The sequence below is a fragment of the Leopardus geoffroyi genome, chromosome A1 (genome assembly GCF_018350155.1).
Source record: "Leopardus geoffroyi isolate Oge1 chromosome A1, O.geoffroyi_Oge1_pat1.0, whole genome shotgun sequence".
NCBI classification, from domain to species: Eukaryota; Metazoa; Chordata; class Mammalia; order Carnivora; family Felidae; genus Leopardus; species Leopardus geoffroyi.
In genome coordinates this window covers 103,538,448-103,565,502 of record NC_059326.1, presented here as the reverse complement: position 1 = coordinate 103,565,502, position 27,055 = coordinate 103,538,448, and positions in this window count along the sequence as shown.

Sequence of the window (27,055 nt, the reverse complement as noted above, 5' to 3'; positions counted from 1 at the left end):
TTCTATCTGACATGATTCATTTCTGTATCTCAGATCTCCAGAGATGCTTATTTAAAAAGCCCCCTCCCCCCCTCTAGTTTTGTTCTTACTGGGGAAATGGAGGCAGTGGGGAGGAAAAAACAGAAGGAGTTTCTTTCTTTTTCTGAGTCAATTCTGGGCAGTGAGTAAGATGTGTTTTTCTTACCGATGTCAATAAAAGACCATCCCTTTAACTGCCTAGCTTATTAGTCCTATGCATTGCCTTAAGATATTGCCCCCAAAGATCAATACCCTGATTTCCTTTCCATCTGCCCAGACCAAGATAATTAGGCTCTTTACTTTGTTTTGTATATAATGAAGGAGGCAACGTAGTGCTAGTAGGGGAAAAAAGGCGATCTCCCAGTGGTAAATGTATTGACATTTACAGACACCGACAGAGCACAACATGGAGAGAGTAATGAGAAATTTGACTGCTTTTCCCTCTTTCTCTGCTTCCTGCTTTAGAGCTGCTGCATCCCACAGTGAATTACTAGCTACAAAGAGAAGGGACTGCTTAGGGACTGACAATTGAGAGCATTTACAATTAGCTGAATTGATTAACCTTTACAAATGCTGTTACTTTATGAGGTGTTTTTCTCAGCCCTGGTTGAACAGTATGCCTTATTGATTCAACATACTCCTTTATGGAAGCCCTGATTTGTCTGTGACTCCACCAGTCATAACGCCTGCCTTGGTAATCGCTTCTGCGTGTTCTTGGGAAAACTTGACACGGTAGACTGATTGGCATTATGTAAATGGGGTCCTTGTCACCCTCTCGGAGAGGGAGCGTTGTACAGCGGGAGAAGCGAGGGCACAGATCTGCTTCCCTGCATCGCCATCTCCAAGCACAGACACAAAGGATGCCAGCCTCTCATTGCCCGTCAGTCCACTGCCTTGCTCCAAATAAACAGCCTGCAGGATGGAAAGAACTGCACATGTTCCTCTGCGGTTTCCAGCTCCCCCTTATTTCTGGTTTTTATTTCACTTTTCCAAAATAATTTCGATTTTGTGTGTGGATATGTAAGGAAAGCGGTGGCGGGAAATTGTCAAAAAAAAAAATGAATTGTATTTCGCTTGTTTTTCTAAAAAAAGTTATAGACTGACTTTGAGTCCCTACTTTGGCTAGTGATCCCAAAACCTGTGACAAGAGGCATATTTCTTTAACGAGTTGCAGTCAAACTCTGTGTTCAGAATAACTATCAGGTAGAAATGGCTGCTTTCCATCCCTCACAGCCTATCAAACTATATGAATACAAAGTAAATGCTGTTTGGTTTTCCCTCCCTTCGTGCTTCCCTCTCTCTCTGCTTTCTTCCTTCTATCCTTCTTTTATTCTTCATTTCAAGGGGTACATTTTTGTGATCTCACAGCTTGAAATGCTGGAGTTCATCCATTAGCTGTTCCACCAGCGCTCTCTAAACGCCTTGTGCACCCAAGACCAGTTACATGATTTGTGGGGTCCGGTACACAACGAAGATGCAGGGCCCCTCGTTTATCAAGTATGAAAAATTTCTAAATGGTGACAGCAGAGCATGAAACCGATCCCAGCTCTTGTAAGCATGAGGCTTTGGGCGACGGCAGAGTCACGTGCCAGGAAGTAGGCCCTGTCTTTAACTTGGACACCGTGTTTTGTGAAAAGACTGAGGTGGTGGTATTTGTTTTCCTCCCCAGCTGGAATTTAAACTTCCCTAATGCGCGACTAATTCATTCTGGATCATGTCGAACTGCACATGCTTGTTTAACACTGGACCTGCTGCTTAGCGGGTAGGAAGTGAGAGCGCCCCCCTAATGCACATCGTCTGCATAGCAGGGAAACATTTACCCATTGCCAGCATTGGGAGAATGGAATGTGTGTCACCTTGTGCATTCAGTGCTGGCTGCAGAAAGTTTGTTTTGCTTCATGTGATTAAACTGAATGTTTTGCTTGATCCACATGCAAAACTATATGCATTTATTCTAATATAATACACATACATATTCAAATGCACAGAATTTTTTTCATACATATATAACAGAATTGAGTTTATGGCATTCCAAGACACAGATGAACAATGGTGGAAGACGGCCATTTTTTTTTTTTTTTATGAAGAGTTGATGCATTTTTAAAGAAAAAAAAATCAGGGAGCTGCTCTAACAAAGTCTGCAGCATTCACAGCGTGACAAACAAATTAGAAAACAGCAGATGCAGCACAAATTAAGATGTATTTAGCACAGCAGCCCATCAGATGTGTGAACGTCTTTTGTAACTCAGCTTTGCAAGGTTGATGTATTGCACTTTAGACAGCTGATAATGAACCCTCCTAGCAATTAGAAGTGGAAATACTGAAGAGTCAAAATTGTGTTGTTCCCAGTGGGCCAAAAAGGAAAAAAAAATCCATGTGAAACTTACTTCTTTATGTGCTTGCAAAACAAAGGGAATGTTTCAATTTATATACTGGTGTGTTTGAATTTCTCTTGCCTTTTAAAAATTCCTACTTCATTTTAATTACCATCCGATTCTAAAGTGTCATTAAATAAGTATGAATTCTGTTGCAGTTACACACGTTTTATGGCCAATACAATGTCTTTCCTTTATGGGATGCATTATTTAGTAATCTTACATTAAGACAATAACTTCAATCATTGTGCCTTCAAATGGCAATAAGCATGGTAATGGCTTTGCTGAGCTGCTTCCTGACTCTATCATTGTGTTTTCCCTTTAATATTAGAGCATTGTTTTTATTTCTATGCAGATAGTGCGTTTACCCCAGTTTCTGTTTTGTGGGAGTGGAAGCATATTTGCAGTAGGGAACAAAGCATCAAAGTCCATCTAATAGACCAAATTCTATCCTAATCTGGTGCCAGGTCTAAGAGTGTACTGTTAATGTTTGCTTTTTTTTTTTTAATCAATATTTTATTTAAGGAAGCATATCATTTCCTTCCAGGAGGAAGAGATGCTTGGTAGTCATTCTGTGGAGTTAGCAGTAGTCCAGTATTTTGTCAAGTATGGGTTTTGACAAATTTAACAAGCTTGAAAGGACTCACAAGAGAATAAGCCAAACCACATAAAGGTGGAAGAACAGAAACAAATAAGGAAAGGGAGCCTAATTGGTGTATTCTGCCTAGCAAAGAGAGATCTGACAGGTGATTTGAAAGCTGACCCGCGTATGTGAAAAATCTTAGATGTTTCTGATGTTTGTAGTCTTAAAGAAATCAGCATCACAGACACCATTTCCTCTTGAGTGTGTTTCCTGCTGTTGTGTTGTCTCAATCTGTATCCTCAATCCCAGACCTCCAAAGAGAAACCTCCCACCTTACCTCTCCTGAAAGTTTAGAGGAGCACGAGGGTGAATGGAAACATCACAGTCACATTTCTCTAATACAAATACAAATGTCCAAATGTATGTGCAGATTGGTCATGTTGTGAAGACTGAGGACAGAGTGTATTTCCCAAGGTGGCCGCCTTTCTGCGCTACCCAGAGAGGGGTCCAAATAGTACGTCCTGGATTCCCATTGTGACTTAAAGGGAAACTTTTGATGCCCAGAGCCCTTGATGGCCTGCAGATGAAGGAGGAAGATGTGCTTCAACACTGAGCAGCAGAAACCCACTTGGGTGGCACCAATGTTGACTTCCAAACGGACAGTTCATATATATAAGGAAAAGTGAAGGCATCTATATCCTGTCTTCAGAAGACCTGGGAGGAGCTCATTTTGGTGACTTGTAGCATTGTTTCCATTGAAAATCCGGATGAAGGCGGTATCACACCCTCTAGAAACACTGGTCATCAGGCTCTGCTGAAGTTTGCTGCTGCCACGAGAGCCATTTCTACTGCTAGCCGCTTCACTCCAGAACCTTCAGAAGCCACGACTTTCTATGGTTACTGATCCCAGGCTAACCACAAAAAGGTGCCTTCCATTAATCCGCCTACCATTGTTCTGTGGAGCACAAACTCGCCTCTTTGCCGTATGGACGCCGCCATACCCTGCAGCAACAAAGGAGTTCATTCAGCAGGTCGGCCGCGAGGTGGAGGGGGGTGGGGGAGGAGGGGGAAGTTCCGCGCATGCGCGGGGCTGCTCCGGAAGCACGCAGAGACGTCACACCAGATCTGTCTCTCTGTCTCTGTCTGGAGATTCTGAAGAGTTGGAGAAGGCAGAGCAGGTCACTGCTGCAAAGGCTGTGACGCGGGGGAGCTTTGGGGTGGATGGACTGCTTCAGCTGGTAAATTTACTGCTCCTCAACCCGAGGTGGCAGGCTGGTCTAAAGGCATGGGGTACCCACCCCCTGCACCTACTCAGCAGTTCCCTGCAGAAGACGGGAGCCCTCGGCCGCCACTGAGGACCGGACTGGAGCGCCCACTGCTCGGGCCACTGAATAGGTAATAGGAATGACCCCTGAGGCTCTTCTCCCATAGGCTTTTAACCAGACAGAACTCGCACCAGAGCGAGGATTCCAGATCATGTCACTGAGACGAGAGGTCGTGAACCAGCGGGGTGAAGCCTGGAACAGGCTTGTAGGTTTTTTATTTATGTATTTATATGTGTTATGTATTTTTCCGTTAAAAAAACAAAATCAATACAGTTTTAAACCCAGGAGAGTTTCCTGTAAAGATTTGCATGCCAGTTTGAGAAATCAGCTGGCAGTGCGCTTGCATTTCTACGTGGTTTCATTTGGGCACCTGCTACCCTTGTTGGGCGGGCGCTATCCTGGCCTCCACGTTCTCCGCCGCTTCTTCCACTCAGCCCGAGCATTAGCTGCTGTTTATCATGCAGCCAATTGTTTGTTTTTTGAGATCCAAGAAAGTTTTCTTACTCACCTGACTTCCTTATTTACGTTACTGTCCAGCCCTTATAGGCAATATTTATGTTCATGGCCCCAACTGTTCATAGCCTCTTCATTAGTGAAATCCGAAGGATAAGCCAGGAGATGTATTTTTCAAACCTAAGCTCCTGTGTTTCTATTTTCTGTTTCTATTTATATAAGCAGAGGAGGGACGAAGGAAGTAACTAGAATAAGGAGAGATTTAGGGTGGACATGAGAAAGAACTGCTTGAAAAAAATGTGAAAGAAACATTGTAGTCTTTTTCCTGATAGAGATTTTGAACTCTCTTTATCCTTAACATAAAGAACGATAATCCCTTACATCTGTACAATGCTTTAGTGCTTTTTAAAGTGCTGTCATATAAAAGAACTTTTTTGAGCCCATTTTATGAGGTTATTTTTTTTCTTTTTAAGAAAGGACATAGATGATAGGCAGTAGATAATCCATCTAAGATGAAGTCCATTGGAGTGTGGGGGGTAAATTAAGGGCCTTATTGTGGTTTCTTCTGGCTGTATAATTCTATTTTTCACCAAGGCTGTGACTTTTTTTTTAAAGAGTAGTAAATACACTGCCAAGGAATGAAGCTGTTAGAACATGTTGGCTCCTTACAATGATGGTTTAACCCAGGTTCCCCTTATTATACTGATTTATGAGGCAGGTGGCATTAGGAATCACCAAGCTTATTACAACTATTTTCCTTTCAGTATTGTAAATCTAAAGCACACCCTGATATTTGGAAATAGGTGGAGAGACTGTAATTTCTGTTAAGTCAGACTTCACATAGATATCGTCCTGCGTGTTAGAAGTCATTTAGCAGATTTCTCCTTTTCCATGTAAGGCAGGATTTGTGGGGAAACGAGGTTGGGATGAGTCTTCAAACCCAGAAGGGCAGTGTGGTTTCTGAGAAGGACACTGACCTCAGACTTTGGAAGCCTGGGTCCTGGGCTTGCTGTTTACCCTTTGTATGAACTTGGCTCATCTATGGAACTGCTCCTTCTCAACATTCTCGAAGACAGTGTTTTTACAACTTCCCGGAGGGGGAAGTGTTTGGTCACAGTTGCTAAGACCTCTTTCAGAGTCAGTATACGTGGATACTTGAACTTTGAGGAATTGGCTTCTATCAGACGCAGGTGGTGGGTACACTTAGATTTAGGGATAGTCTGGAAAGGAGCAATGAGCTAGTATTTTTTGTGGCTTCCTTTTGCAGTTTGTATCTTCTTGTCCAGTAGAGCACTTATATCTAATTGTCGAAAGTTGTTTCATCACTCAGACCTCACAACTATGTCCTCTTGAACCAGTCTCTTCCAGATCCCAGCCTATCTGCTTCTTCCATCAAAACTGAGATGTCTTAAGCTGTGTGAGGTGTTACTCCCTAATGTGATACATGAGTTAACAAATAGCTGTTAACAGCAAACAGTGACTGACTTGCCATTCTTTCCCAGTTGCCTTCTAATCAGAAACAACCACAATACACAGAGACATTATTATCGTTAATGATAGAATTATAAATAGCAAATGGTTGATGAGGAAAAGTATTTGGGGACTGGGGTCAGCAGTCTTTCTAGTAATCATAATAAAGCTAACAAAGGAGATAAAACTATAGTAGAGCCCGGAACACTCCAGTGTTAATGACATTCACAAATGACGTTCTTAGGCCTCACAGGTGCAGTTTTCTGGAATGGGTAATTTTAACAGGAAAACTCTAGGTTCCTTCTTTGATTGTGTGTCTGTAATACCACCACTAGAAAATTTTATCATTGGTAAAAAGTTCACCCTCTTTTGGAAAATTCATTGCTGGAGTTTTGAGGATAAAGCTGAGAAGGTATTCATTGCAGGACTGACTTTATAAAGACAGAGTGCAGTGTCCTGAACCCCACGACATTGTTAACGAGAAGAAAAGAAACCCAATGAAGACCGGAAAATCATTCTTACTGGACCCTGGGAAAGAATATGTAGGCTGCCATGTGGTTTAGGAGTACATTTTTACAGTAAATTTCTTTAAAATAAGCAAAATTTGCCCTGTTAAAAGCTACTTATATTCTGAGCCTTATTTAACATTCAAACTACAGCATTTGACCTTCATTTTCATGCTGTGTTTATATTGGTAGTTAATAGCAGATACCATTTGATAAGATAGTTTTAAAATTGGACAAGATTGCTAGCTGAAGTACTCTTAATGCCTTTGATCTGGAAGTGAGGAGGATTCTCTCTGGGCAAACAAAGAATGTTTTTTTGGCCCCTTAAAAGGGAAAATCACAGTTGTTTTGCTCTTGTTTTGTTTTTGTTTTAGGCGCCCGCCTTCCCAACCTCCAATCTCCCATTACTTCTTTGGCTTATTTGTTTACTGGTATATAATGACCATAAAAGGAAACATAAAATACACCTGCACTTTATTTATGGAAAAAGACCCTCTGGACATGAAATCATTTCCAGATAAAGGGCAAATATTATTGTTTCTCTGGTCAAAAAATTATTTTCTTTTTCATGCTCTGTTCATTCTGTACTTTTGTCTTTCTGTTGAATGTGCGCTCTGTGACCTCTTAGCTAACACAGGCCTTTGATATGTATTGTATGATTATAAAAGTGCAATGCCAAATTGAATAGGCAAACTTATAACCAGACAATGGGATTTATAGAGCAGATTTGCTCCTAGCCATGCTGTAGCAAGCCTGTCTTCTTCGAAATGTTGGGTTAATTAAACCTGGGGATTTAGAACTTTAGTCTTTTTGTATTATTATAATTTTTTTGTATTAATGTACTTTTACAACATATTATTTTCTTGCCTGTCTAAAGGTAGATCTTTTATGATAATTTCTAAAACATGTGCATATATTTTTAAAGTTCATAACATTTTACATAAATTATTTCTTTTATTCATCAGATTACTCCCATTTTATAGATGAAAACCTGAGGCTCAGGAATGTCTTGTCATTTTATTAATATAAAATATCCAGTAAGTGGTGAATCTAATATTTAAACATGGTTTTCTAACTCTAATGATGGGATAGTGGGAGACAAATTTGTTGTGGTTCTTTATATTACAAGTCTGTTAATGCTGTTTTTTTCTTCCATGGAGTCCTTTGGTTTTCTAATATTTCTTTCCCAAGTGCCCAAAGAATCCTGAAATTTTGAGTGTTCTTTTCTCCCCCATCTCTTTTTTTCAAAATGGGTCTTTTCCTGCTTGACAAAACAGAGGACTGGTCCTTCTCCATCCTGAATCATACTATGCTCTATTGCCATCGAATGAAAAGATTTACTCTAACCTCTAACAGATACTTCTTAAACACCTTTTTTTTGGGGGGGGGGGAAGTATTCATAATAGCAAAACAGAGCAATTCCAAATGGTCTGTTGAAGGGCTTGGGACCTTTATCTACCCATCGAATAAATTCAAGTCAAAGAACTGTTCCCGACTGTACCCCTCTGAAGAACCATGTGGAAAACTCCTAGGAATTTTTTCACATTGTAATGGGAAATCTGAGATACTTATGCTCTGACTTCTATCCCTCATTGTTTGAAAGATGCTAAGGGCCTTAAAACTCCATGCATTGCAGGCTTTTTGGCACAGGGTTGAGCAAGCTCCCATGGCAGTGAATGAAGCTTTCAGGCAGAGAATCTCAGAGACAGTTTTTCAGTGGGGGAGACTGTGTGTGTGTGTGTGTATGTGTGTGTGTGTGTGTGCGTGCACTAGGAACTGTCCCATGTTGCTACAGGTGAACTCAGAGGTAGGCTGAAGGAATGTGTAATAGTGCATGTCTGGATATGACTGTGTATGTGTATGTGTTTTCAGATTTCAGTGAGGTTTTGATGACCTTTTATATTAAGATAACTTTATGGAATAGGGACTATATCCAGAAATGCCAGGATTCTGCCTTGGCTAATTTACCGTCACCACAGAGCTTCCTGAAAGAGATAAAAACAAAAAGGAGGGTTATAAAGAAGGAATATAGTATTGCTTTGTTAGATGGAAGCCTCTTACTCCAGTACAGAGCTTTCTGGAAAATTGGGCTGGAGCTCATGACTTTAGCTACATCCTAGGCAGGGCCTTTTTCTAAACTTAAACAAAAGTCCTACTACTTTTTAGTCATGGGGCTTGAAAGGATGATTATGGGTGACTGAGGATGATTATAGTCCATATAAATAGTCCCTATATATAAAAAGAGATTCATTTCAAGGAGTGGGTTGACATGATAGTGAGGGCTGGCAAGGCAAGTCTGAGGTCCCTCAGGGCTGTCAGGAAGGGCAGGCTGGAAACCTTTGTGGGTGGCAGTTACTGTCCACAGCAGGACTTCTTCTATTTTACAGAAGCCTTGACTTCTTTGTTGAAGCCTTTCAGCTGATTGAATGAGGCCTGCTCAGATTCTCTGGGGTCATTTCCCTTACTTAAAGTCAACTGATTATACACTTTAATCAAAATACCTTCATAGCAACATGTAGTGTAGTGTTTGATTCAATAAAAGGGGGCTATAGCCTAGCCAAGTTGACACATAATTACCATGGAGGACTGATGAAGAAAGAGAGATTATCTGGGGCTCATGCGGATGAGGCAGGACCTGGCTCTTATTTTTTCTTATTTTCTGAGAAGAAAGTGCTAGTGAAAGCCACATGCTTAACACTTGACTTTTACCTGACTCTAAGCCTAACCATTTGTAAGTAGAGTTCCTTTGGTGATATGGAATTGACACAGTGAGATTTGTATCACCTGGTACAATTCTGGTACCAGGTACAATTCTGGAAAAACCAAATTGGAGTGGTACAAACACCAGTTTTGGTGTGTTTTACCCCTCAACACCAAGTAATTCTCAAACATTGGAGATAGCATCAGATTCCACAAGGTAAGGGTTCAGTCCTACCAGAATGCCCTCTCCTACCCCCACTTCAGGCTTTAGCCACAGGTCCAGGGTTGTCACCCTTGCTTCTGCTGACTGGCTTTAGACGGGAGAGTCCAAGGACACCTGCTTTGGGTTCGATTAATTTGTTGGAATGACTCACAGAACTCAGGGAAACATTTTACTTGATAGATTACTGATTTATTATAAGAGGATGTAACTCGGGAATAGCCAAATGGAAGAGGTGCTGAGGGCAAGGCATGAGAGAAGTGTCATGGAGCTTCCCTGCTCTGAGAGTTCCACTCTCCACACATCGCCATATGTTCATTAACCAAGAAGTTCTACACATCCTGTCCTTTTGGGTTTTTATGGAGGCTTTGTTACATAGGTATGATTGATATAACTCATTGGCCATTGGCAGTTGATTCAACTTCCAGCCACTCCTGTCCCAGAGGTCTGGGGTGCAAATGAAAGTCCCAATCCTCCAGTGGCACCGCTGGTGGTTGGCTCCACTGGCACATTCCAAAAGCCATTTCATTAACATCACAAAAGATATTTTAATCTCTCTCCTCACTTAGGAAATTCCAAGCATTTTAGAAGCTCTGTGCCAGGAGTAGACAGGGATGAAGGTCAAAGATATATATATTCCTTATTATAAAATACAGCATCACATTTGGTTAGAAAAATTTTCCCACTTGTCTCTCAAAGTGTCAATAGATAGATAGACAGATATGTAAGTGTGTGTGTGTGTGTGTGTGTGTGTGTATAATTCTTTTTTTTTTTTTTTAAGCAATTAAGCTAAAAGCCAAACCTGTTGGAAACCAGAGATATGGCTAATCCCTCTTCTTTGCAGGGGACGGTAGGGCATCAGCAAAGTCCTTCACCTTCCTATATGTAATTGCTTCCTAGGGTACACAGCTCTTACACAGTTGTCTGGGATCAGTGAGGAGCTGAGCACTTCTGGCTTGCCAGGGATGCTTGTCTGCTGTCTTACAATAAAATCTCTAAAATGGGTCATATTAAGATATCCATTATGTTAACTACAAAGTTCCACCATATTTCCACTGAATGTTCCTTTTCTTTTCCATTCTCTTTTATGCTTAATTGTGTTGTCTAACCCAGCACGTTTGAAGAGGTTATACAGTGGACAGTTGACAATGTTACATTCCTCACTCATTATCATCAATTCAGAAAGGCCCAAATTCAAACAGGATGAATACAGTATTTTCTATTATTAATTTTCCATAAAGAAAGCCCACAGATGGAATCACTCATCTTATAGAAATTAAATGTTTAGTAAAGTTCAAGTCTGAAAATAATCCTTATCCAATTTTTCTCTTCTGTGTAGTCCTAAACAGAACACTCACTCATCACCTAATTCTAAAACAGAGAACACTCACTCATACACCTAATTCATGACCGAATTCCTTCTTCAGCAGCTATACCTTGAGCTGTTCTCTGTCCACTGCATCTAGTGTAGATCATTCATGATCTCCAAAATTGTACTCACCCATCAATTAGTCCACTGTTTCTAAAATTCCCAAATCTAGGAAGATACATAGTACCACTAGCCTCACAGTCATAAAATTTATATCATACCACTTCTCAGCTATCATAGTAATTACACCAAATAAAAAATGGTATTCCAACTCATTGTGTTTTATAGACCTTCACTGTAATTGCCAATCATAGGTAATGCTTGAATCTAAAGAATATTGTGATACATGAAATGGAGGGACTCTCTTACTGGGTATTTATAGAGAGAATACTTTTATTTTTCCTGGGTGGGGGAGAGGGGAGTTATCCATAAAAACTATCTCCTGTCTCCTCTCTTGTCAGAAAGTAGCAGTGAAACCATATTTCTCTATTTGTAAAGTTCAGTTTTTGGGTCTTTCCTCAGGATGTTTTCTACTCTTCAGTTGTCAATCCTTTGGAAATCTTTTAAGGAAGGTTTTGTTTTGTTTTGTTTTGTTTCGATTTTGCTCGGAGTTCTTGGATCTCTAACCAGAAGATAAAAAGAGAGACTAGTGAAAAAGGACTCGATGTCAGGAAGTATTGGAACAATGCAAAAATAATTAGAAAGCATGCAAGAATTGACAGTACGGTTATTACTAAAGAGAAAAAAAAGCCAGCCATTTTGAAATTAAAAAAAAATAATCCACTGGTCGAATAAGAAATTATAATGGAAATCGAAAATAATAAACCTGAATGACAAATAAATACTACATATAAAACTCACAGGATACAACTAAAATGGTATTCGAGAATAATTTATAACCTTAAGTGGAGAAGAAGAAAGCCTAATAATTAATGAGGTAAGCACTTAAAGTGAATGAATTCAGAGAAAATAGAAAAGGTAATGAAGAAATCTCAAATATCAATAGAATAGGAAACGGAGCTCTAATGAAGAGGATCAAAAAGGCTGTAAGTGACTTCTTGGGAAGCTTATTTAATTGATAAGCTTCTGATAATATTGCTGAACTTAAAGGAAAAAAAAATCCCCAAGAACAATGGCACAAATAAACTAAGAATGAAAAAGCGAACTATAGGGGTGCCTGGTGGCTCAGTTGGTTAAGTATCTGACTCTGGGTTTCAGCTTGGGTCATGATATGGTTTGTGAGTTCCAGCCCTGCCTCGGGTGCTGACAGTGTGAAGCCTGGTTGGGATTCTCTCTCTATGCTTTCTGTCTGCCCCTCTCTGGTTGCATGCTCTGTGTGTCTCTCGCTCTCTTAAAAAAAGTAAATAAACTTAAAAAAAAAAAGGTAAAGAAAAAGGGAGCTACAGATTTGAATGTGTAGTAAAGATGTAGAGAATTTCACAAGCAACTCTATTCCAATAAATTTGAAACAATAAATAAAACTCTAGAAAAATGCTCCATCAGGATTGAGTCAAGGAGAAATAGTCAGCAAGAATAAACATATAACTATTAGGGAAATTTAACCTGAAGGGCAAAGTCTTATAACACATATAAAAGAAAGCTTTTCAGATGCCTTCTACCAACCATTCAAGCAATGTGATTAGCAATATTACTGAAAATCTTGAAGAGTATAGACATAGAAAAAATAAACTTTAACTCATGTTATGGGGTCACTATATACTGTGATCAAATGAAAAAATGCCTATATGAGAACGGAAAGTAAAAGCCAAATTCAATGATGAAGATAGATGCAAACATCTGAAACAAGGAATAAATTTAACCAAGCTGGTGAAGAACTTTTGCACTGAAAATTATAGAGCATTAATGAAGGAGATTAGAGAAGACAGGGATAAATGGAAAGACATCCTGAGTTCATTGATTAGAGGGATTAATATTCTTTTTTTAAATTTTTTTTTATTTTTAACGTTTATTTATTTTTGAGACAGAGACAGAGCATGAACAGGGGAGGGGCAGAGAAAGAGGGAGACACAGAATCTGAAACAGGCTCCAGGCTCTGAGCGGTCAGCACAGAGCCCGACACGGGGCTCGAACTCACGGACCATGAGATCATGACCTGAGCCGAAGTCGGATGCTTAACAAACCGAGCCACCCAGGCGCCCCGGGATTAATATTCTTAAAGTGTCCATGCTACCCAAAGTGATCTGCAGATTCATTGCAACCTCTATCAAAATTCCAAAGGCATTCTTTATAGAAGTAGAAGAAAATAATCTTAAAATTCAAGTGGAACCACAAAAGACTCCAAATGGTCAAAGTAATCTTGATCAAGAAGAACAAAGCTGGGGTGTCATGCTTTCTGGTTTCAAACAGTACTGCACAGCTTTAGTAATCAAAACGGAATGGCCCTGGCGTAAGAACAGACACATAAACCAGTGGAACAGAATAGAGGGCCCAGAAATAAATCTACATATTTATGGTCACTTGATCTTTGACACCAGTGCCAAGAACATACAATGGGGAAAGGACGGTCTCTTCAAAATTAGCTTGGTAATGGTGGTCGTTTCCTGGTGTATACCTATTTCCAAACATCAAAAAAAAAAAAAAAAAAAAAGGAATTCTGCACCTCATTTGGGCTATATTTTTCCAGAAGTTCTTACCACATATATTATTTAATATTTTAATAGCCATTCTTGTGTCCGTTTACTTCTTTGTGTATGTTTACTTCACTCACCTGTGAGTGACCTCATTGTGGGCAAGGAATATAAATTAATCATCTTCATATGAGTAAATTCTTGCAGGGCCGTGGTTGCTTAGTAAACCTTTTGTTGAAATAATGCACAAATGCTAGGGTAAATTTGAGACCACCAAATATGAGTGTTCTTAAGATTTCTGGACTATGAAAATCCGACTTCCCAACTGTTATCATAAAAACCCAATTAAATTTACCTGGGGTTTTCATTTCCGTAGCTACTGAAATGAGAAAGAATTTGCCCCTTGTGGGGGTAGTAGTTTATTGTCCAATTAGTGTAACTAATGAAAATTGTAGTGAAAGGAAGAGGATTACAGAACTCAGCACTTAATGGGAATATGGGCATTGGAAGTAAGGAAAAAGAATTAGGCAAAGTCAGGAACGAAGAAATCGTAAAACTCTTAGGATGAAACATTACGGTTTATTATTTATGAGCCAATCATCAGAGAAACAGTAACTAATAAGTGGTGTGTATGTTATAAAGTGATTATCATTCATGCCACTAGCTATGCCATAGCAAGCTGCTTAGTATTGTTCCAGTTATTTAACCTCTTTGGACCTTGGGTTCTGCCTCTGAGCATTAAACATGTTGGCCCTCCTACAGCTTAGGTCCGATCTGTTATTATATGCCTTGCTTATGCTTTTCTCTTCGTCATGTGTTCTTGCCCCAGCTACTAGAAAATGGTATTCTGCTCAGTTTCAATGACTAAGTAATTGAGGAAAACATTAATTTTATATGTATGGAAGGTGACATCTGCAGATTGGTTGTACCCCAATAATTCAGGCCCAAGATTTATGGAGATGAGATGTCTTTAAGGATAATGATATGTAATTGTAATTCCAGACAGTTTTGTGACAAGGAAATTGAAACAAATAATATGAATGCAGTACATCCGACAGGACTTGCTTGTTTCCTGAATGTGTGTTGCAGCACATAGAAGAGGCAGAGAAACATACTAGAGTTCAAAGAATTTTAACTGCAGGGTTTATGAAGATTATCTGAAGCTATCCATCCATCAGAAGTGCTTACCGTTGGGCTGTGCGGTACAGTAGATATGTCTGAATGCAGAAGGGGAATGGGATTAAAATTCAGCTCTGCGATTACCAACTGAATTTTAAGAAATTTACCTCATTTCCTTCCATCTTAATTTCTTTATAAAATGGCAATTATAATTCCATGAAAATGGCATGATTTTGTGATAATAAAACACCATAAGTATTTGGTACATAGTAGATACTTTTAAAAGGCCATTCAGCTTTAGTTTTATTTTTTTAATATTTTTTTCAGTTTTTATTTTAATTGAATTTCGTTAGCATATAGTGTAGTATTAGTTTCAGGTGGACAATATAGTAATTAAGCACTTCCATACATCACCTTGTGCTCATCACAACAGGTGCACTCCTTAATTCCTGTCTTCCGTTTACCCCATCCTCCCCTCTGGTAACCATCAGTTTTTTCTGTATAGTTAAGAGTGTGTTTCTTTTTTTTTTTTAATGTTTTATTTATTGATTTTGAGAGAGAGACAGAGAGAGTGAGAGTGCATGCGTGTGTGAGAGGGACAGAGAGACAGAAGAGAGAGAGTCCCAAGTAGGCTCTACCCTGTCAATGCAGAGCCCAATGTGGGGCTCAGTCCTATAAACTGTGAGATCATGACCTGAGCTGAAATCAAGAGTGGGTCACCTAACTGACTGAGCCACCCAGGTGCCCCAAGAGTCTGTTTCTTGATTTGTCTCTCTCTCTCTCTCTCTTTGTTTTCCTTTTGCTCATTTGTTTTTAAAATTCTACATATGAGTGGAATCATGTGATATTTGTTTTTCTCTGACTTACTTTGCTTAGCATTATACTCTCTGTCTCCACCCATGTCATGATAAATGGCACAATTTCATTCTTTTTTTATGGCTGAATAATATTCCATTATATATAAACCATATCTTTTTTTTATTCATTCATCAATCAGTGGACACTTGGGCTGCTTCCATATCTTGGCTATTGTAGATACAGTTTTATTTTTTCATTGACCTTAAAATTGACTTTGTAATCCATAGCACTGACGCACGAAAGCAGCCCAGGTATTTAATAATTCAAGAAATACTTACTGAGAGTCATAAGATAATTTTTACATCAGATAATTTTTATTTTTAAATATTTATTTTAATTTTACTTTTTGTATTTAGAGAGAGAGATTGAGAGAGCATGACCAGGGGAGAGGAGCAGAGGGAGAGAGAGAATCCATGCTTAGCATGGAGCCTGACGTGGGGCTCAAGCCCACAAACTTGGGATCATGACCTGAGCCAAAATCAAGAGTCTGATGCTTAACCAACTGAACAACCTAGATGCCCCCAATATTTTTTTAAATGGTAAATATATAAAAGTATCTCTAGACAGATAGAATTCATGCCTTCTTGGAGTTTATCTTCTAGTAGGAAAGATACACAAATAATAGAACAAAATACCATTGTAAGTTGTGATAACTCTAGGTAGGAGACAAATAGGAATTATGGGTAAATAGTGCAGTATTGGGGAGTAGGGATCAGAGGAGAAAGGTATTAAAAGGGGAAATGTATCACTTTAAGTTAAGAGATAAGTAAAACTTAATACAGTAAATTCAGGAAAATGTGCGCAAGCTGACAAGATATTGTGGAGAAACAGTGACGTGAGCAAATGAAGTAAAGAGTGATTTTATCATAAGGTGGGCAACTGTGGTCTAGGTGGTTTGACTCTGGAAGAAGACTGGAGCTGGATTTGGGGAAGAAAGAAGAAACAATTGTGGGTTGTAGTCTGGATTATAGGTAAAAGGGTCTGTAGCAAGCCTTATCGCTTCGGGACTTCTTGGATATTGAATTTTTCATGACTTGGTCAGGGCAAATAAGTGAGAACTTTGTGAATCATGTTACCTCACCTATATTATGTAATTGTTTCAGTCTGTACTTGGAAAATTTAGAGGGAGTAGGACAGTTAATCAAAAAATAAAACATGAGGTAAGGGAAGAATTGGTAATATGAAGAGTAAAGGGGTTTTATGTAACTATGGGCAAGGTAACCACCTCTGATTTCGTTGAGAATAACTGAAAATTTTGGACAAAATATTAAACAGTATTAACTTCAAGGCAGCAAAGAGCTATAAGTTCGTGAAAAATTAAAGGAATAAGATATTGGAAAAGAAAGAAACCAAGAGAGATGAGCCCAGTATTTGACTTATGGGACAAATTGAGAATTTTAAAGGCATCCCGTATTTTGGATGTCCTTGAAGCATTACTTGAAATAGCAAGAGACTAACACATCCTAAAGGATGATCAGTGATTGACTGGACAGACAAAATAGATATTCATATGATAGAATATGCAGAGAGTATATGTAGAATTAAACAGATGTACGTTTACCTGCATGGGTGGGACTTCCACAATACGACATTGAATAAAATGAGCAAGTCCACTGAAATGTGTAGATTTATATGTTTTCAGGCATGCACAAATAATTATATAAATTTTTATGCATGCATAAATGATTACAAAAAGAATAAAATCGTTGGGGCGCCTGGGTGGCGCAGTCGGTTAAGCGTCCGACTTCAACCAGGTCACGATCTCGCGGTCCGTGAGTTCGAGCCCCGCGTCGGGCTCTGGGCTGATGGCTCAGAGCCTGGAGCCTGTTTCCGATTCTGTGTCTCCCTCTCTCTCTGCCCCTCCCCCATTCATGCTCTGTCTCTCTCTGTCCCAAAAATAAATAAACGTTGAAAATTCTAAAATCTTAAAAAAAAAAAAAAAAAAAAAAAAAAAAGAATAAAATCGTTGTGTAATGTAGGTAAAATCCTGCATTAAATCATTGCTCCTCCTAATTACAGCAAGTAAAACCATGCTTGGCAAAGAGACAGACTAATACAAAAGCCCATAAGGTAACAACATACATAATACTACTCAACCTACCAAGTTTTCTACCTCTTTGTTAACTCATATCTTATTTGGAAATAATAGCTTGCATAATAACTTGTTTTTTCAATTGGGTACAAATTCTTTCCCTACATATAATTTTACACATGTTGGTAGGTATAAAAATTTAACAGTGAAAGGAAATTTAGAAGGGTAAACTTTAATTTATGGCCTTAAATATTTTTAGTGGGTGTAGGGATGAGACTAGGGATAATAGATAAAAGAAACACACACCAAAAAAGTTGGGATGATATCTACCCTGCTAATAATATTATGCCATTAACTGGAGGATACATTTTTTTTTTACTTTTTTTTCTGTTAATGTTTGTTTATTTTTTGAGAGAGAGAGAGAGAGAGAGAGACAGAGACAGAGACAGAGACAGAATGTGAGCCGGGGAGGAGCAGAGAGAGAGGGAGACACAGAATCTGAAGTAGGCTCCAGGCTCTGAGCTGTCAGCACAGAGCCCTATATGGGGCTCGAACTCATAAGCTGTGATATCATGACCTGAGCTGAAGTCAGCCGCCCAACTGACTGAGCCACCCAGGCACCCCTAACTGGAGGATACTTTTGTTTGAACTCTGTGTACTTATGGCTTGTGAGTACCCCAAGGAGAAGAATATACTTTTTAATTCAACATCTTATTTAGTTTAAGGTCTTATATAAATGAAAAGCAGTGTTTTTAAAGGAGAATTAATGCACTCTGTCAAATTGGTTTTTTAAGTTAAAAAAAACTTTAACGTTTATTTATTTTTGAGAGAGAGAGAGAGAGAGAGAGAGAGAGAGAGAGAGAGGAGGAGGGCGGAGAGAGAGGGAGACACAGAATCCGAAGCAGGCTCAAGGCTCTGAGCTGTCGGCACAGAGCCCGACGTGGGGCTTGAACTCATGAACTGTGAGATCATGACCTGAGCTGAAGTCAGATGCTTGACTGACTGAGCCATCCAGGCGTCCCTCAGACTGGTTTTTTAAGGGAAATAAATGAACAGAATATGAATAAGCAAGAGAATTCTCAGGTCCTCTATGTGATCTTCAGTTCTTTGAAATCCCTAAAACAGTAGCTTCAACTATGTGTCACGTGGGCACCTGTTAATAAACAAAATCTTGATTAAAATTTTTATATGATTAATCAGTAATCAGTATAACTTTTAAACTCTTAGAAACATCCCATAATGCAAACTTCAAACAGTGATTTTATCAGAGCCTACATTGGTGGAAATATAACACACTCTCATATTTAGATGAGGTAGTTTGTGTAATAGACAAGCAATCTCAGATAGTGGGGAGATTGAAATTTTCATCATGAGAATACTTAGTGTTTTCATTCAGCATGGGGTCTCATCACCCGTGGCTTGCCCTGTGTGCACTTGTATTCTCCTGCCTCTACCACAGCTTACATTTGTTTGTCCTACTCTATTTGGCTCTTTCTTTCCCCAAGCCTTTCTCATTCTTCAGTGTTCCCAGCCCATTTTCACTGTTATGTACCATAGTGTACTTGATAATTCTTTAATTTCATGTTAGTATTTCTCCTGTTTCTCAGAGTTCTTCTATCTTATGGTGCCATTTTTTTCTTTCTTCTTAAAAACTTGTCTGTGTTGGATCATGGAAATAAATGCCCAAATAAGTCTGTAGTGTTTCTGGGAAAATGTACCCTCTCAGAATTGTGTCAAACATGGGTCACCTCGGTGGCACAGTTGGTTAAGTGTCCAACTTTGGCTCAGGTCATGCTCTGTGGTTTGTGAGTTCAAGCCCTGAATTGGGCTCTGTGCTGACAGCTCAGAATCTTGAGCCCGCTTCAGATTCTGTGTGTCCCTCTTTCTCTGCCCCTCCCCCACTCATACTCTGTCTCCTCTCTCTCAAAAAATAAATAAACATTAAAAAAAAATCATGTCGAATAGAGTTAAATCTTTTCCCCAGGTTAGGTGTTAAGTTGATGCATAAGGAAACAAATCATCTATAATAAAAATTATTTCTGCCAATTCTCTTAAATCACTTACAAAATGTAGTATACTGTTTGGAATAGATTATTGCTTCTTCTTCATTTAATTGGCTTAAATGTTATATTTTATATATGTATGTCTGTATGTACATGTATTTAATACATATACATATTTGACACAGACATACATGTAGTGTATGTATTATATTCAACACACATATAAATAGAATTTCTCACTTTATGGGAGACACTCAAGAACTGAGGCTAACTGAAGAAACAGCAGTCATGTTTCCTGTCTAATATTCACTCCTGGGCCTGTGTCAATGAGTAGAATGGTTGGGAAACAAATACACTGTTTTTTCTCTTTGTGTCTCATTGGTTGTGTTTTTGTCTTCTCCTTCTCCTGGATGCATAAAAAATGGACATACAATGCAATGCAGGGTGATTTACTGAAATACATGTATGAATTTTTTATGCATTGGGTTAATTCCAACACAGATAGCAGGATTTCAGCTTTGAGATTATAGAAATTTTAAATTCATGCTCATATGGGTACAGTAAATAAATCTTAGCTATACAGTAACTCTGTCATCTCTGAGTTTCAACATTTATACATGAGAATGTATGCTTTTCATGTAATTTCGGGGTATTGACACACTCAGTATTTGATGTGATCATACAGAAATCACTTCCAAAAGAATCTTGGAAAAAACATAGATTTTATTTTTCTGGAGATTTTTTTCTATATAATTAATGTTATTTCTTCTTAAATATTATGTAGAATTTGCCAATAAAACAATCTGGGTCTTAAAATGCCTTCTTTGGAAGGTTTTAAGCTATGAATTAAATTTCTTTAACAGTTATAGGACTACATAGGTTATCTAGTTCATCTTGGGTGAATATTAATAATAGTTTGTGGTTTTTGAGAACTAGACCTTTATCTTAGTTGTCAGATTTATGTGCCTGGGTTTGGTGTTCACACTATTCTCTTATTATCCTTTTAATGTCTGTGAATTCTACAGATTTTTAAAACTTTCATTCCTGATATTAATTTTTGTCCCCTCTATTTTGTATCTGTCTTGCTAGAGATTTACCAGTTTTTTTCTTTTTCTTTTTCTTTTTCTTTTTCTTTTTCTTTTTCTTTTTCTTTTCTTTCTTTTTTTTTTTTTTTTAAAGAGAAAGAGGCAGAGGCAGAGGAGAAGTAGAGGGAGAGGGAGAGAAACAATCTCAAGCAGGCTCCATGCCAGTGAGGAGCCCGTCATGGGGCTTGATCCCATGAGTATGAGATCATGACCTGAGCAAAGAAATCAAGAGTCAGATGGTCAACCAACTGAGCAACTCAGATGCCTGGAGATTTATCAATTTTACTGATCTTTTCAAAGCACCAGAGGTTTGGTTTCATTTTCACTATTTTTGTTTTCAAATTTATTGATTGCTGCTTTTTATTTTTTCTTGCCTTCTACTTGATTTGGGTTTATTTTGATTTGTTTTTCTGGTTTCTTAAAGTAGTATCTTGAATTTTGAGTTGAGACCTTTCTTCTATTCTAATGTGAGTGTTCAGTATTATAAATTTCCCACAAGTACTGTTTCACTGTATCTCACAAACTTTGCTGTGTTTTAATTTCATTTTCCTTCAGTTCAAAATACTTTGTAATTTATCTTGAGACTTCTTTGACCATAGATTGTTTAAAAATATATGTTTTTTAAGTGTTGGAGCATTTTGTTTTTCTGTTACTGATTTCTAGTTTCATTTCATTAGAGTAAGAGAGCATACTTTGCATGATTTCAATTCTTTTAAGTTGGTGAGGTTTGTTTTATAACTTAGGGCAACAAGCCAAAGGTTTGTTTCATGATTTATCTTGATGAATGTTCAGTGTGCACTTGAAAAGACTGTATGTTCTGCTCTGGTTGGGTGTGGTCTTTTACAAATGTCAATTAGATGCTGTTGGTGGATGGTATTTTCTCAGTTCTTCTATATGTGTGTTGATTTTCTGTTTACTATTTATGTTTAGTAGTAAGACAGGAGTTGAGGTCTCTGAATATGTTTGTGGATTTAGCTATTTCTCCTTTCAGTTCTGTCAGATTTTGCTTCATGTGTTTTGAAACTCTCACTAACATTCTTTATTAAGAAATAGGATTTGTATTACATGGACAACACTATTTGAAAAAGAGGATAATAAGTAAGGGATTTATATTTTATTGGAGTGTAATATATCACATAAAAGATTTACTGGAGATGAAAAGCTTACAGTTTTTGGAAATTCAGTTATAGAAATAACCAAATTATAATTTGTGCAACAATCCAAATCTGAGCAAAGCCTGATCTCTTCTTATTGTGTTGTAATTAAGATTCACATAATATCTTCTAAGAGTTACAAAGAAACAGCTGTAACTACCTTTGCCACCTGGAGAAGATAATTATAGTTTAAAAAAATGATTCTTGGCAAACTAGATCATCCGTGAGAATGTCATGAACTCAGGACTGAGTAGCTTGCTTTGCAAGTCTATTAGAAGAGATGACTTTTTTTGCATCAAAAAAAAAAAAATGAATATAAGGAACTTAGGAGGCACCACTCCATCCTAATAACATGTAGAAAGCTCACCAGAATGAAAAGTCAACAATTCTTCTTGGCTCCAACAGAGAGGGAAGACAAAGGGCAAACAACTGCCTCCAAGATGAGAGACAGACAGGTGTATACAGGGAGTCATGGCTTACCAGAGCAGAGATGCATGTGTGGGAACCAGTGCCAGGATATAGCTGAGCTGTAGTTGATGAATGGCTAGAGGCTCAGTGTGGGTAACGCTGAGAGTTAAAAACTCAAAGGGGATGAAGTCATGGGAGGCATTCTCAGTATTGTAAGGTAAACCTCCGAGAATAGTCTTTAATAGGAATATGCCTGACAACATACTATCAAACTAGGTGAGGTAAAAAGTGGTACAAAGTCAAGGAGAAATAGATGTATCCACTGTTAGAATTGGAGGCTTCAGCACCCCTGAATATCAGTAAGAACGTCGTTGAATTCAATGGTGGTAATTAATCATGGTGGTGATCAGTCATAGGGATATAATTGACAACTCTAGAACTACTTCATCTCACAATGGCAGAATACACATTCTTCTGCAGCTCATGTGGAACCCTCGCCAAGATGGACCACATCCTTGGCCATAAAACACACCTTAATAAATTTAAAAGAAAGAATTCATAGATGTCTGGTCTCATACCATCATGGGATTAAACTAGAAATCAATAACAGATAACTGGAAAATCTCCAAAAACACGGAGATGAAACAACATGCTTCTACATAACAGATGGGTCAAAGAAAAAATCTGAAGAGAAATTTAAAAATACTTTCAATTGAATGAAAATGAAAATACATCTCTTTCAAATTGTGGGATACAATGAAAGCAGTTTGTCGGGGGACATTTATGGCACTGAATGCGTATATTAGAAAAGAAGAGAGATATCAAATTTCCATCTTAGGTAACTGGAAAAGGAAGACCAAATTAAAATAAAAGTAAGCAGAAGAAATCACAATTGCAAATAATATTTGCAAATAACTGAACACCATTTTGAATACCCTACCAGTTCGCAAGAAAAATGGCAAAAACCTCTACTGGCTCTTATCTTTACAAAATAAGATATATTTAAATATTGTTATGTAGTTGCAATTTATATTCTTAAATGATAGTTTTTTTTCAACGTTTATTTATTTTTGGGACAGAGAGAGACAGAGCATGAACGGGGGAGGGGCAGAGAGAGAGGGAGACACAGAATCGGAAACAGGCTCCAGGCTCTGAGCCATCAGCCCAGAGCCTGATGCGGGGCTTGAACTCGCGGACCATGAGATCGTGACCTGAGCTGAAGTCGGACGCTTAACCGACTGCGCCACCCAGGCGCCCCTATATTCTTTAAAAATTAAATGTTTGTGGTTATTTGCCTTTATCTTTAATTTGCCTGAACTTGGAAAAGCCAACGTAAAATAAACTTAAATCTGACTAGTAGCTTTTGTTTTTATTTTCTTTATGCTATATAGTTTTTTACCCTGAAATTTAACTTACCAAGAAATTGTAATGACACTGTACAAATGTCCAAAATTAATAAATTTTGTTTTATTTACTAATTATTAAATGGAAAATACAAATTATTATTTTTTTAAATGTTTATTTTTGAAAAAAATTTTTTTTCAACGTTTTTATTTATTTTTGGGACAGAGAGAGACAGAGCATGAACGGGGGAGGGGCAGAGAGAGAGGGAGACACAGAATCGGAAACAGGCTCCAGGCTCTGAGCCATCAGCCCAGAGCCCGACGCGGGGCTCGAACTCCCGGACCGCGAGATCGTGACCTGGCTGAAGTCGGACGCTTAACCGACTGCGCCACCCAGGCGCCCCTATATTCTTTAAAAATTAAATGTTTGTGGTTATTTGCCTTTATCTTTAATTTGCCTGAACTTGGAAAAGCCAACGTAAAATAAACTTAAATCTGACTGGTAGCTTTTGTTTTTATTTTCTTTATGCTATATAGTTTTTTACCCTGAAATTTAACTTACCAAGAAATTGTAATGACACTGTACAAATGTCCAAAATTAATAAATTTTGTTTTATTTACTAATTATTAAATGGAAAATACAAATTATTATTATATTTTTAAATGTTTATTTTTGAAAGAGAGAGAGAGAGAGGGTGCGAGTGGGGGAGGGGCAGAGAGAGGGAGACGCAGAATCCGGAGCAGGCTCCAGGCTCTCAGCTGTGAGCACAAGCCTGACGTGGGGCTTGTACTCGTGAATTGCGAGATCATGACCCGAGCTGAAGTTAGACGCTCGACTGACTGAGCCACCCAGGTGACCTGAAAGTATAAATTTTTAATGTTCTGGATTTTAATAATTTTTTCTGTATATTAGGATTAATTTATGTTGTGGTTTTAGAGGTTAGATATCTCTCTTTTACTTAAGGTGTGTACAAAGAGGTGAATAAATAAGACATTTTTCCATTAATACGTTTGTAAAAAATTTTGTCTATTCCCTTTAGAATTGTGATAGCAGAGCGTAAATGCTCTATTCAAGATTCTGCATTGATTATAAGTAAAATTATATTTAAAATATCACAACTGTATACATCTTTGAAGGTTCAGTACAAATTATTTTCCTATGAAATTTCTCTGATCTGTGAGTATCAGTTAAAGCACATAAAAACATACACATGAACGGGAAAATAACACAAGTAAACAAATAAACCAAATAATATAGTACCAAAAGTGTAAAATGAAGCAATAAATAATAGCAGTTTATTGTAGCAAGATTATCTGGTACTATCCTACACTACATTGCCCTCAATTACAGAAATTAAATACATAAAAACCAGATAAAAAATGCAAAGAAAAAACTTAAAAACCATAGCAAACATAATATTCTTCAAACCACTAAGTGTTCTACCCTTTTCTTACCTCATCAGATTTTATTTGGAAATTATATAATTACTTGCATCATAATCTGTCTTTTAGTTCCCAAAAGTTCCCAAATATAATTTATGCTTTTTCTTTTTAAATTTTTTTTTAACATTTATTTATTTTTGAGACAGAGAGAGACAGAGCGTGAATAGGGGAGGGGCAGAGAGAGAGAGAGAGAGACACAGAATCTGAAACAGGCTCCAGGGTCTGAGCTGTCAGCACAGAGCCCGATGTGGGGCTCAAACTCACGGACCGCGAGATCATGACCTGAGCCGAAGACAGACGCTTAACCAACTGAGCCACCCAGGCGTCCCTGTTTTTCTTATTTTATATGCTTAACAATGGCATTTTTTATATATATTTTTTTCTATTTTCCGAAGTGTATTAGTATTCTCTGTAAGAGCAAGTATCAATTTTTTATAGAGAGCACTTAATTTTCTCAATAATTTCTTTAGAACCACAAGTATAAAGTGAGGCCACTTTAAAACTTTTTTTTTTTAACATTTATTTATTATTGAGAGAGAGACACACACACAGAGCATGAGCAGGAGAGGGGCAGAGAGAGGGGGCACAGAGCCCGACACAGGGCTTGAACTCACAAACTATGAGATCATGACCTAAGCTGAAGTCAGTTGCTCAACCAACTGAGTCATCCAGGCACCCCAAAGTGAGGCCACATTTAAGTTGATGTTTACTTGTAAATATATCGTCAGATACTGAAAGAGAATATGAGATTAGACATAAAACTTCTAAGGAATATATTTTTGCTAAGATAAAACGTTTTTTAAAGTAAGTTAATAAATTTTTCTAAGAGTTTGGATATACAGATATGTTAACAGAAATCAAAACATGAAATTAAATTTCTTGGTCAAAATTCCAGAAATACCTTGATGGCAAAAATCATCTTGGATTACCAACTGTGTCATTTAACATGGAGAAGTAGTTTTTCATATGGAATTTGTCTTATTTAAGAGGTTACACATCAATTAATCAGATTAAAGAATTCTTCTAGTCATCTAATGATTTTATTAAGATAGAATTAATTTAGTATTGATGATTTTTTTTTCTGAAAATATTTCTGGTTACATCAGTACCCCTTTTCCACTGTGCAAAATTAAGCAGCCTCCATTTTTTCATAGAGAAAGAAGTTAAGTATGTTCTTTTGTTGTTTTTGTGCTTTCATTGCATATCCAGCTCAATTACCAATTTAGATTGTATCTTTATATTCATCTTAGAAAAGAAAAAGAGGTCAAAAGCTGAATGGTAGGCTTATTCAGTGTAATTCCTGGGTTTTGGCTTAGTCCGCATCATAGAATATGCAGAAATGCAAAAACTCGGCTTGAGGTTCTCTCTGTTCACAGTTACATAGAAATAGCAAACTTGTTAGTAATTAGCTACCTTGCTTTGTCTTAAAACATAGAAGATAAAAACTGAAATTTATGATTATATTTTAGATAATTATTCTTTTTCATATGTTTGCTGAAGTGAGATACAGTTTTGGAATTGTGTGACATTTTCGAAGTTAATAGCAAACTTAGTTTTCTTTGGGTTTTAAGGGTTATAATTATTTGGACAAAACTCATTTACCATCTGAAAATCAGTTTCCCTTTGTGAATAAAGGATGTGCTATGTGTGTCACAGACACAGTATAAATTTTGTATGTTTACTGATGAACAATTTTTATGCAAAGATAATCAATGTATCTTCTGCCATCTAGTTTATAAATCATGCTATAATGAAACACATCTCCCTCCAAATGATATTTACCTTAAATTTCATAAATACGTAAACATTATTCTTTTGCAGCTTCTTTAAGGAGTAAAAATTATATCTACACAGTGTCCAAATATCTGGTTAACAACAGGAAATTCAAATGACTGTAAATTCACTCTTACAATGGAGATGCCACATATTTGGATATGGCAGCAACTAAAAGTATAACACTAAAAGCTTACTCGTTGCTGGTATGGTTGTGTCTATAAAGGTGG